Here is a 12,095-nt window from a genome sequence, read left to right on the forward strand (position 1 = left end):
GTATAGTAAGTGATGAGACCTTAACATTGGGCACCCTGTTGCACAGCCCTTGAGCACACAGATTACATTATTTATTACATGGACGACATTGCTTGAAACGAGCACACTGATGATATTACAGACTTGTATCATGGGAAACTACTTGTCAGAATAAAAAATTCTCTTTGTCGTAGCTTTCAAACAAATGCTGAATGTTGCAGTGAACTGTCCTCTTCAACTAAAGTTTTTTTTCAATAGAAATAAATATGTAATGTGTGTGCCACAGGCATGTCTTTCTAGTTAAGGTTACATGACACTTTCCAAAGGAAAATTGAATCTCTTCATCTAGTTTTTGACCTCGTCCATGAAAGTTTATCAAATTTGGCATCCTGCTTGATCCAAACATAAATGTCATAATTGGTGAAGTTTTAAGACAGCCAAGTAGAAAAACAATGTTCCCACTGTGTTTTTCACAGATCCTCCAAAACACACTTTCAGGATGTATAACTTCAAATGAGCTTGTCCAATTTGGGAGGTTTGGGCCACATGCTTAGTCCTTGTGGTGAACGTATGCACATTGCAATAATAAAAAATGATCTGCTGAACTTGTGATATCCACCCTTCAAAATGTCTTAATAATTTGTTATATATAGCCAACGTTTCCTTCCAGTAATCCTCTTTCCGATAGTTGTATCTGCTTGGATTCACATGCTTTGCATAGGCCAACATCTGGTGGGTGGTTGGTGCAGAGTATTACATTTTTTCTTTTCGAAGTAGAAAATAGGAAGTCGATGGGGCGTTCCCGTAATACTATCCCTACTGGGACGTGTACAATACCCATGATTTTCACTCATCGAGGTCATCAGATTGTTCTATTTATTCTGACCTGAGGATTCATGAAGCTAGAGTGGAACTGTGAATGTGATGAAGAAGATGACTGTTATGTAACATGTTGTTTGTGATCCCTTCAACACCTAGTGTTTGGTGGTTTGCGGGCGCATGTGAATCTAAGCAGATGTGCTATGTACGCTGCTATTGGTGCTGAATATTTATGCGCTGTTTTTCCAGTGGGTGAGAACAGGTACCCTGCTCTGTGAGGTGTAGGCAATGGGCTACCCACCCTGTTAGTGAAGCGTCCATTATGATCTTTCACTTTACTTTGTTATATTTATATAGCGCACTGTAAAAACTCTGAGGTATGAGGGCGCAATACAAAACCGACAAAGGTCATGTGGGACAGGCAGAGAATCAGTAGTGGAAAATTTGTTATTTGAACAGCAAAGTCTGGTTTCCTTTTTTCAAGTCAGTCTATCTGAGGCTTGGAGGGATGTCATTCCATGCCTTGTGAGCTGCCATTAAAAAAAAGCACTATTAGTAACCTGAGTAAGGTTACATTTCGGGATTTGTAGATGATTAAGAGAGTGCGACCTCAGTGTTCTAGTGTTTTTCTTTGAAGTATTTCAGTTAATAGCACGGGCCCACTCCCCTAAGGCATTTATGGGTAATAGTGAGTAATCTGAACTGGATCCTGGAAGCGACGGGGAGCCAGTGCAGTCCCAGTCTAGCCTCTGTGACATGATCCTTTTCTTTTCAGGCCTACAATGGTTCTGACCATGGTCTTTTGGAGTGTCTGCAGACTTCCAATATCATTCTTGGATGCTCCTACCAGCAGCCTACCACAATAGTCCATCTTTGTCAATCTTGCGGTGAGTGTGCTGGTTGACAAATGGTGTTCCTTTTTAACATGCTTTCTCTTGTCCATCATTTTAAGGCCAACGCCAGGGTGTGTGAAACTTCCACTAGATCATCCCAATTCCGCTCTGCCTTAGTCCACTGTTTTGTGCACCACTCTCGTACATACTGGACGCATGTTTAGCTTGGCATGTGGCACAATAATGATTCATGATGCTATCATGCCGAGCCTATGCATGACTTTTCTAACTGTTATCTGGTGACTGGCCCCCTAACCAGGGATTTGTTTTTCGAAAATGAGTGTTCCCCCTCCAACAAGAGAGTAGAAAGAGTGGCCTTTGTGTTGATAATAGCCCCCAGAAATTGGTTCCACTGACTGGATTGCTCTTTGTTGATGGAAAAGCGCAGTCGGTGTAGAAAATTGATCGTCATTTGAGTGTTTTTTCTGCATAATACTGCTTGCTTTCCCTTGTTATGAAGCAGTCATCCAGATAAGAGTACACTGGAATGCGTCCCTGCGAAAGTGTGCGGTCAATACTGACAGTACTTTTGTTAATACTTGTGAGGCTGTACTTTGAAATAATAACGAAGAGGACCTACATTGAACCTTGAGTACTCGTGATGTGCTGGTAGCATTGAAAAATGAAAATATGCATCTTTTCTTATTCAGTGTTGCCAGGCAGTCTCCCTCTTTGCACAACAGAATAACTTCCTGTAACGTTGTCATCCTGAACTATTGAAGCTTGACCTATGTATTTGCTGGCATTTGGTTGAGCACTGGCCTCTTCGTTTTGTCTTTCTTTGGAACAAGAAAGTATACAGAATACATATTCCTGTTTACCTGTGACAGCAGGATTTTCTCTATGGTTTCTTTTTGTAATGGGCTGTGAATCTCTGCTTGAAGGATTCGTAAGTGTTCCAGCAGCTTTATTCTGTGTTTTGGAGGTTGAGCGCATGTGTTTTCTATGAACTGCACGCAATAGTCCTTTTGTACAGTCGATAAAACCCACCTGTCTAACGTTATTCCCTCCCATGGGTGGGTAAATGTTAAGCTGACCCCCTACATGGGTGACATGGGAGGGAACCTGGATCTGAGCGTCTTTATTTAAAGTCCGCAGACGCTCCTCTAGAGGCTTTGGCCTATTCTTCAACTTCTTCTGCTTCCGAATTGTCTTTGAAAGGTAGACTGCGCTGTACTTTGTTGACCTTGATTTGTAAACCAAGTGCTTGATATTGCGCTGGAGGTTTTAGCCTGCTTGTCTTTTCATTATGGTATTCTCGCTACCAGTCTGCCAGCTGTTTCAGCAGTGTCTTGTGTGTTTTTAATCCCTGCATTACATGATTGTGTGCCCTCCGTGAAAACCTATTGCATTTGAGACATTAAAGGTTCATGGGTGTCATTAACTAGATCCTTCATATGCACCCTATTAAAACTAGCCACAAGGGCTGTGTTATTGGCTATTCTATTCTGCTGCCGATGTTGTGACCTTTTTTTGCCCATAGTAAACCTTTTCTTGCTCTCTTTGGTGGTGCCGAAGACGAGCCTAAGGGTGTTCCTGTCCTCTTACGAGTAGTGGTAACTACTAGTGAGCCTGGTTTCAGATGCCCTATGATGTAAAGAGTATCTGTTGGAGCAGGTTTAATCGGTTTCTCTATGCAGGGATTAACCTCTTTTGTGAGTGCAGGAGTGGTGAGAGAATAGTTCTTCTCTCTACTGGTTGTAATAGGGGGATGTGTTGCCCCATTTGCTTTTTTCATTAAGGATCCCGTCACAAAATCGTCTACATCTTTCTCTGACTCTTGACTCTATTAAACACTTGGGTATGAGCGTGATACAAATAAAATATCATATCATTTTGAAATAGCAGCCTTCTTTAGGCGATCATTATATAGAATGTTGTCTATGGGGAAGACGAGATAGGATCATTAATAATATCAGGGGATGGAACTGCAAAGTCCTCAGCATCAGTGCCTGCATTTTCCCCAAATGTGCCCTGATCATCAGCTGTAAAATCTTCGACCTCAGTGGTGTCTTTGTATGTAGGTGTGGGCACGTCTTGTGCCTTTTTCTGGGGTATAACATCCTCAGAAACAATATGGTGTACATCCCGAGTTCCAGGGACCAGAACTAGGGCCGATAACTAGGGATCTGGGCCGTTCTCCCCTGTTCCAGCCCCTGGAACGGGGGATGAAGACTATTAGCACCCTGGGTTGCCAAAGCGGTAACCTGGGGTGCTAAAAAAAAAAGAATTTTCCTTCCTACAACAGGATGCGCACAGTGTAACGTTGGAGGAAGGAAAATCCTTTTTCAAGATGGCCACCATGGAAAGGGAAGGTGAGTTTTCGTATGGAGCCCCTCTTCCGTTTCCATGGCAGACAGTGGGAGGCGACAGTGGGACGCTGCCGAAAAAAAGGTAAGCAGGGGATTGGAGGGGAGTGGGGGGGGGGTCGAGTGACAGAGGGTAGGGAGAAAATGGCCGGGGGGGAGCCGGCTGTCAGGCAGCTTGGAATGCAGGCTTGTACCGCGGTTGAAGCCATCTGATTGGCTGGCTCCCCATGTTTTTTCTAATTGGAAGTTTATCCAAGAACTCCATAAAAGAGGACATTTTTTTCATGGTTTGTTGAAATCTTTCCTTTGTCCAAGAAGCGGAAGATGACGGCTGTGGATAGACCACCTCATCCCCATGACCCACTTGCTCCTTACGCTGAGGGTTTTTTTTCTTTTTTAGATGTCTCTGTAATAGTGGTGGGACTGTCTGTGTGACTGGACTTGTGAGATTTTAAAACCGATGCCGAAACTGTTAATTTTGGTGCTTGATATTTTTGTTTTGGAGTCTGGCATGCTATTAAGGGGCGGAAGAAGTTTATTTTGGTGCCTGCAATGGTTTTGAAACGTGGGTTCAGTGATAAACACTCGAGGCTGAGGATTTCGTTTCAGAAGCTTTTTTTTTAATGTTTGCTTCGCAACGGGAGTGGAGTGTTTTTGTGGCTCGGTGTATTTAGATTTGCTCGACGTCCCTGTTTCGGGTGCTGGTCCCAAACGGTCCCTATGTGCGTGTTTTATGTGTTTAGCCTAGTCGCCAGACAAAGCTTCCATAAGTGCTTGGCGCCGGCCTTTTGAAGCTGGAGACTGGCTCATGGGAATCTTATGGTTCTGTATCAGATGTCTCCTGTGCTTCACTAATGACACCGGGACTGTCCTGCTCTGCTTCGGAGTGCTCCGCAAGTGTGGAGGCTTCCGCGGATTCCTCAGCCTGCGTCGCGTAGGCCACTCAGCGTTTTGGCCAGGGATCTTTAAGCATCTTCAGTTTGAAGAACTTGCAAGCTCGACTTTCCTACCCCTGGTGATCTCTAGTGAGACAATAGTTACAAACATTGTGTGTATATTTCCAGGGGACATTTTATTATTGCATGAGGGGCAGCATTTAAACCGAGTATTCTCCATTGCCGAAGGTGGTGGACAAGGGAGACTGTGTAAATTAACGGGGAAATATATGGAGACCTTCTCCAATAGGGAACGAGAGTATATATGTTTTCCCCCCACTCTCCCTACTGTATAGGCTGCAATGCCTGGAGATCTGGTAGACCACCGATCCTCCAGAACTGCGAGGCATGCTAGCAGTGAATCTTCTTGGGCAAGTAGTGGGCTCTGTTGAGTGATCTTCAGCGATAAAGACAGTCATGGAATAGAGAAGTATATAAAGTATTGCTCGATCTTGAGCTAAGTATTACAATTTTGAAACTGCATAACGCGACCAACTCAATGGGGGGGGGAACAAATTAATCAGAGGACATCAACGGGTGAATATCATGGGTGCTGTACACATCACAGTAGGGGTAGTATTAATGTCATTCCGCAGCCAACCACTAGATGCGAGCCTATGCAAAGCATGTGAATTCTAAGCGGATCCGCAAGCCCCAGATATATATATATATATATATATATATATATATATATATATATATATACATGCATTCACGCACACACATTCATGCACTGTAAGAATGTAGTAGCATCAATATGCGTTATTATAAAGAATGTGCAGACTAGGAAGACTGCTCCTAAGACATGATGTAAAATTGCATAGGGGTACATTATACTGGTAAGAAAGGAAGAGCTATAATGAAGAATGTGCCTACAGTACCTATAGGACCAGTACAGTAACATACAGACCACAGACCGAAGAACCAATGATTAGTTACACCATCACATCCCTTTTTCGTAATGCACTCCTTCCCTCCAGTAACAATGGAATGCCATGATCAAGAATGGTCTATAGTACAAGGAAAGTCCAACAAGCACACATTGTGCAATTGTAACGCGCTAACAAAGGCCATCATACAATTGAAAGTGAAGCCTGAGCCACAATGTATATTTCATTAATGATTCACAAATTAACACTATAATTTTACAACTGTGTTGTCTTTTTTTTTGTTGCGTTTTCTAGTTGGATATTGTGTGCATGTTGGCCTTACAAGTACTGTCAACCGTTCTTAATCACGGTATTCCACTGTAAAATGTTTTGAATACAATATTATCTAAAAGCACATTGTTCCCTGTAATCGTTCAAATGGTCTTCGTCCTGTCTAACATATGGCTTTCGTTACGATAAGTATTAAGATGGTGTATGTTAAGCATTCCACTGTCTCTTTTGAAGGCACACATGAATGTATTGATGTTATGTCTGCCCATGTCAATCTTGGTATGGTGTCCCATTCCCATGGGTAACACAGGGCAAATCATAAAACAAATGACTTGCTGGCAACTGGTGGAAGACATGAGCAAGATTGATGCTTATGGTCGGCAACGGTGGCATGCTTTTTTTTTAAACACAGCCAAGGTCATTGCCCGCAACATGAAGTACAGCGATATTGGGGATGGAAGGAATCTGTAGGTAGAGGTAGCAATGAATTCATTATTTTGCACCCTTTTCTGCCATCGTTGCTGTGTGCAAAGCACGTCGGCCACTTGCAGGTGTGGGCCTTTGCTTTTCTGGAAGTATTGATTCATCCCAAAACATTTCAGGGCTTCCCCCACATTCCAAACGAGATACCATCAGTGCCCTTAAACAGAAAATGAATGTGTGCAAAACCTGTATGCATGACTTACACGTGCATGGGTTAATGAAGGTTACACTGCACACAAGCTGCTGTTTGTGAGTGAGGCATAATCTGGAATATGAATATCACAAGATATCACCTGGTGTAACGTGGAGTACGTTAGTGTCAGCCATGCCCAGGAACACCCCATCCACACCTACCCTTAAGCGCACCCAACTTGTAGAGTTCCAAATTGCACAGAAGCTTTCAGACTACTTGCGTTTTAAGTCAAGTCTAGAAAACGTATATAATACATACTACTTGTGTTCAAAGACAGACTAAAACCTCAATGCTAAGGCGATACTAACTTCTATCTCTTTCTCCACAGAAAATGGACCAGCATGAGGCGAAAAGTTGAACCACAAGTGTCACATGGATAAGTGAAAGAAATGTGCAGCACATATAATATGCCTCTACAGTACACGCATATGATATATACCTTAATAACACGTTTCTATTGTAAAATAACAAGTACATTGTGCTTTCAGAGTGCCGTTCTCCATGTGTGCTCCTTACATTACGTTTAACACGTGAGTTTGAAAACCCCATCTCTGTCAATATGTTACAGCGTATCATGATATGCAAAATGAATTGAGACATTTTGGTTGTAAAGCTTTACTGTGATTTACCAATGCTGGTTTGATGATCGACAAGTTAAAACCTCTAGGGTGTGCCATTTTGACACAAACGTACTAGGACTTGCAACATGTTGGCTTTTAATGCTTTTATGATGTGTTACTAATGGGGCTGTGAAATGCTCTGCTCTTGCTAGTATTGCATAATGTACACATAGAAATGCTGCACTGTATAGTTCAAGCAAGACTTTTGGCCTACCGCGATATGCTTACACTGTATTATAACACAAGGATTAATTTAAGATGCGTTAACATACACAGACAACATACTATCACCTTACAGACATGCATGCAAATTTTGGCTAAAAGCCATGTTTCAATTTCAGCATTACATTTCTAAATGATTATTGATTTCACTTTACACACACGTTTGTCCAATACATATTCCCCAAGTGTCAGTGGCAACAAGTAGTGGACTTCACTATTTCTGCTCTGCTTTGGATGCCTCTAGTTTCAAATGGTATGGTCAAGTGAAATGACAACATGCCTATCATGTTCATAAAGAGTAAATGCCACAACCTGTATAAATGTTTTGTATGATTTCAATGCACTTTCTATACACAATGTGGGTGTTTTTTCTAAATACCTTATTCTTAAAAAATCACTAACATACGTGCATGTAAAAACTATGTATACTGCCTGAAGAATTAAGAAGTGACATAAAAAAAACACTATTCTAACTTTTACATTTGATACACATTAATTTCCTTTCTAGTTTTAATTTGTGAAGAAATACCTCAGACAACTCCTGGTGACTCTCTGACCTCACGTCCTGTCCCCCAATCTAGCACCAAAATACAGTGACACCGCTCTCAACCGGAAGAAGTCCTTAGGTTTACTGAACGGGTGGGAACAGGCATGTACACAAGCCAAATATATTTATTCCAGACATTTTTAGTAAATCAACATGTCGATTGTATGGGACTTGTACTTGCCTCTGTCTTTAATAGAATTCGAATTTCTTCAGAGGCCTCTAGCTGCGCGGAAACCAAGCAACAAAGAAAACCAGGGAGACTCTACCCTAATAGCTTAACACCATGGACAGCAAGCAACTTGTCACAGAACAGTCCACAGCAAAGGGTATTTCTTCCCCTGCCTACTGTGAGAAATCTGATGGTTCTCACATTCATCCCCCTTAAAATCTCCCCTCAGGTAACCAAGGGAAATGCAAAGTTGCCAGATCCCGTCCCTGGGGCTGAGACTGCGAGGGAGAAATACTTGGATAGAGGGTCCTTGAAGAGAGGGAGGTAGGATACCTGAGGGTGACATCGACCTACTCAACCCCCGTAATCCTTCACGGGATATATTAAGGCACACTGTCTTTGTTTCCCAAAATACCACTCAAGTACTGTGACTAAGAAGAGGGAGTTAGGAGGAATACAGACTTTCTATGTGAAACGCCACTATGGTACTGGAACGAAGAAGATGTAAACAGAGGCACACCAGCATACTCAATGGAGATGTCCCAATAACAAGGCCAAGCAAGGTCAGGCAATTGAAACTAAGTTTACCCACCTGCAACCTATTGACCAGTCACAGGTGTATAAAAAGGAGGGCAAAAGCAGCAGTAGCAGTCCTTGGAGTGAAGCAGACGCAGTCGTGAAGCCAGAAGAGAAGCTGATGGGAGGCAAGCCTCTGAGCCGAGCAGCTGTGTGCAGTGCTGTAGCCTAGAAAGCGCCCAAACCCTGGGGACTAGGAAGGCTGTTGGTCCTGGCAGGTGTGGCTTCGGAGCTGGAGCTCCTTGGGACAAAGGCGAGGCAGATGAAGGAGGCCAGCTGAGGGGCCATTCTTCCACCCACCAACAGGAGTGCTTGCCCTCCCAGGGCACTGTGATGGTGCTGGAGTGCCTGAGGGGTAGGGAAAGCATTTCATACATTTTGTGGGAAGCGCAATAGAATGGAAAGTCTTCAAAGGGGTGCTGGTGAGTGTGAGAGGCTGAAAACCCCTGTGTGACTTTCATGTGAGAGCTAGAGGGGGAACTTCTATTCTATCCAGTTTTAAAGTATACATGGTATACGAGTGGTCGCGTTCCTTCAAAGAAAGGAAAGAACGTTTTTGAAAGTCTCCATGTGAAATGTACTTTAAAGTAAACAGCCTCTGTGTCAAGAAGAAAGACCCTGAGCGAAAGGGGGAGCTATGCGAAGAGGTGAAGTGTGAGCAAAATCCCCAAGAAAAACTATAAAGAATAATTTAGCATTGGGGTGGCCACCAGGCAGGGGAGTGACCCCGGAAAACCCACAGAGAGCCAGCAAAAGATGAATTAAGCATCGTGTTGCCCCGAAGCGGAAGAGTGATCCAGGAGGGCCACAGAGACCTGATTATCATCCCAGGAGGATAGCTCAGCTGCAACGTGTTCACCTTGGAAGCAAGACGACACGAAGCAACACGAAGCAACACAGGTTCGATCCCCGGGTCCGCACTTAGAAACCTCTGGGTATTTAAGCGCGTTATAGATACGCAACTAAGACAAAAACAAAAAAACAATTACACAACTAAAATAAAAATAAACAATTCCTGTAACAGCGCCTTGATGCCCACGGGCTGTGTGAGTGCTTTAAAAATGCAAATAAATAAATAAATCATAAAGAAATATATACTTGGAGAGTTTCCAGGCAGGGAAGCGACCCAGGAGTACTATAGAAATCCAGTAAAGAAAATATGAAGAAACAGTCATTTATAAAGAAAGTGTATGTTAAAAGAGAATCCTATTTTGGCTAATGTACTTTAACAAGAGGGCACAGCTAAAGCGCAGGGCGCCTGGTTACGTGACCTGTAGTGGGTGGAGTGTGTGATCTGACAACTGCGCCATGGCCAAGGGAGACCCATTGAATAAGTGAACTGTGTGTCAAGTTGAAATTGAATAAACCAAGAGGAGTCATTGAATATGGGAAAGGGAACCCCTACGGAAACCAGTTGAACTTTTGTGTTCCATTGAATATTGGGAAGGGAACCCCTACAGAAGCAAGTTGAGCTCTTGTGTTTTGAAAAGTGCAACTGGACAAGTTGAACATTGGTGTGAAATCAAAGGAGTTTGAACGTGGGCAGGGGAAGCCTGAGAAACCCAATGAAGAGTGTGAACCAGAGGGCTTTGAGTTCATAAAAAGGGAACCCGGATAAGCCCAAGGAACTTTGTGAACTAAGGTACTGTGAACTTTTTGACAAGTGAATCCTGAGAAGCCTGTGGAACTTTGTGATTCTGAGTGCCTTGAACTTGGGGAAGGGAGTTAACGAAGAACACCATTGCCAAACTATGTTTACTTTGAACACTATTGAGTTTTCCAATGCCCATAAACATTGTTATTCTATAGAAGTGAGGGCAGGCACAGGTTTTGACACAGACAGTAGATTGCTTTAGACAGACTTACACTTGCCCTAGTTTACTTTACGATGGGGAACATTCCCACCTTAGAGCTAGGGCAAGATAGGCGTTACACCACCCTGACCAGTAAAATACATTTGTTAAACTATCTTTTAGTTTACCTGTCTCGCACTACCTTTGGACTGGATAGACCACTCAGCAATGTCCATCCTGCAGCAATACTCATTCTGCTCAAACATAAACACATAAACACACACACGCACACCCCTCTCCTCTCCCATAGGGGGCCAACCCAAATAGGCTAAGACACTGCTCCGCTCTTTCAAGAACTTTCCCATCGATGCACTGGAAGGAAACCTCATCACCCTGGCCTCCACCTCTTCCCCTGGAGAATATCAGAACCCAGCTGGGTTCACTGAGCCGTACCCTAACTGAGACCACCAACACTCATGCTCCATTGAAACATGAACTCAACAAACAAAAGCCCTAGGCAGCTTGGTACTCACAGGAACACATATACAGAAATGAAAAGCTCTGGGGATAATCCCACAAACCAGGAGACGTGATCACCCAGAAAACGCCTTGATCAGCACACATGACACTACTCTCCAAAGCAAACTTCTTCACCATCATGGAAGCATCCAACAAGAGACAAGTGCTCCTCCAAGCCGTGAAGCACTATATACATCTTCTGCCAGACCCTGCAATGCCACAATCCACTGAGAAATGCAACACCATCAACAGCTTCTCCCTAGACATGAGGCAATAAATTGATGGCTCCAAACATACCAAAGATGTCACAAACATGTACGAGTTGGAGCCTGCAACATATGAAGATGGACTGAATTCGAGACAGTTACTTTAAAATCCCCGACAACTCTCTTTCAGCCCTTAAACCCATCAGCTACAAAGAGGACATTCTCTCCTCCTTCAGCGTGAAGGTCATCAAAGATGAAGGGCTTGCGCCATTTCTCATTGTCCACACATCCCTCACACAAGGAACCTTCCCACGGGCACTGAAATGGAACATATCCTCCCCCTGCTGAAGAAACGGCCACTCAACCCGGATGACCTGGTCAGCTATCACCCCATCACATACCTACCCTTCCTTGCCAAAGTGATTCAAAAGACAGTCATCATCCAGTTGTGTGAAAGGATCACTGGGCACACTCTCTAAAAGGACTACAAATCAGGTTTCCGACCACGATGCATCACAGAGATGGCCACCAACCAAGTTGTCTGTACTCTATACATCCTGGACAAAGGCAGACTCCTGCTTAGGCATCCTCGTGCTCAACCTGGATACCATTGAACTGGAAGCTGTGAGCAACCTGAGGGCATCCTCACTTCTTTTCCCCCCTGTATCCAAC

The 12,095-nt window shown here is 43.5% G+C and overlaps 1 protein-coding gene across 1 annotated transcript in view; it reads left to right on the top strand.

Annotated features, from left to right (window-relative positions):
• INTS5 (integrator complex subunit 5) overlaps positions 1–7,931 on the top strand; it is a 28,016-nt gene extending 20,085 nt beyond the window's left edge. The window contains exon 3 of the transcript XR_011302135.1: positions 7,100–7,931. The gene's annotated coding sequence lies outside the window, so the exon portion shown is untranslated. The remainder of the gene's footprint in view (positions 1–7,099) is intronic.
• Positions 7,932–12,095: the final 4,164 nt, after the last annotated feature.

The sequence above is a fragment of the Ambystoma mexicanum genome, chromosome 2p (assembly GCF_040938575.1).
Source record: "Ambystoma mexicanum isolate Mex_15411 chromosome 2p, UKY_AmexF1_1, whole genome shotgun sequence".
NCBI lineage: Eukaryota > Metazoa > Chordata > Amphibia > Caudata > Ambystomatidae > Ambystoma > Ambystoma mexicanum.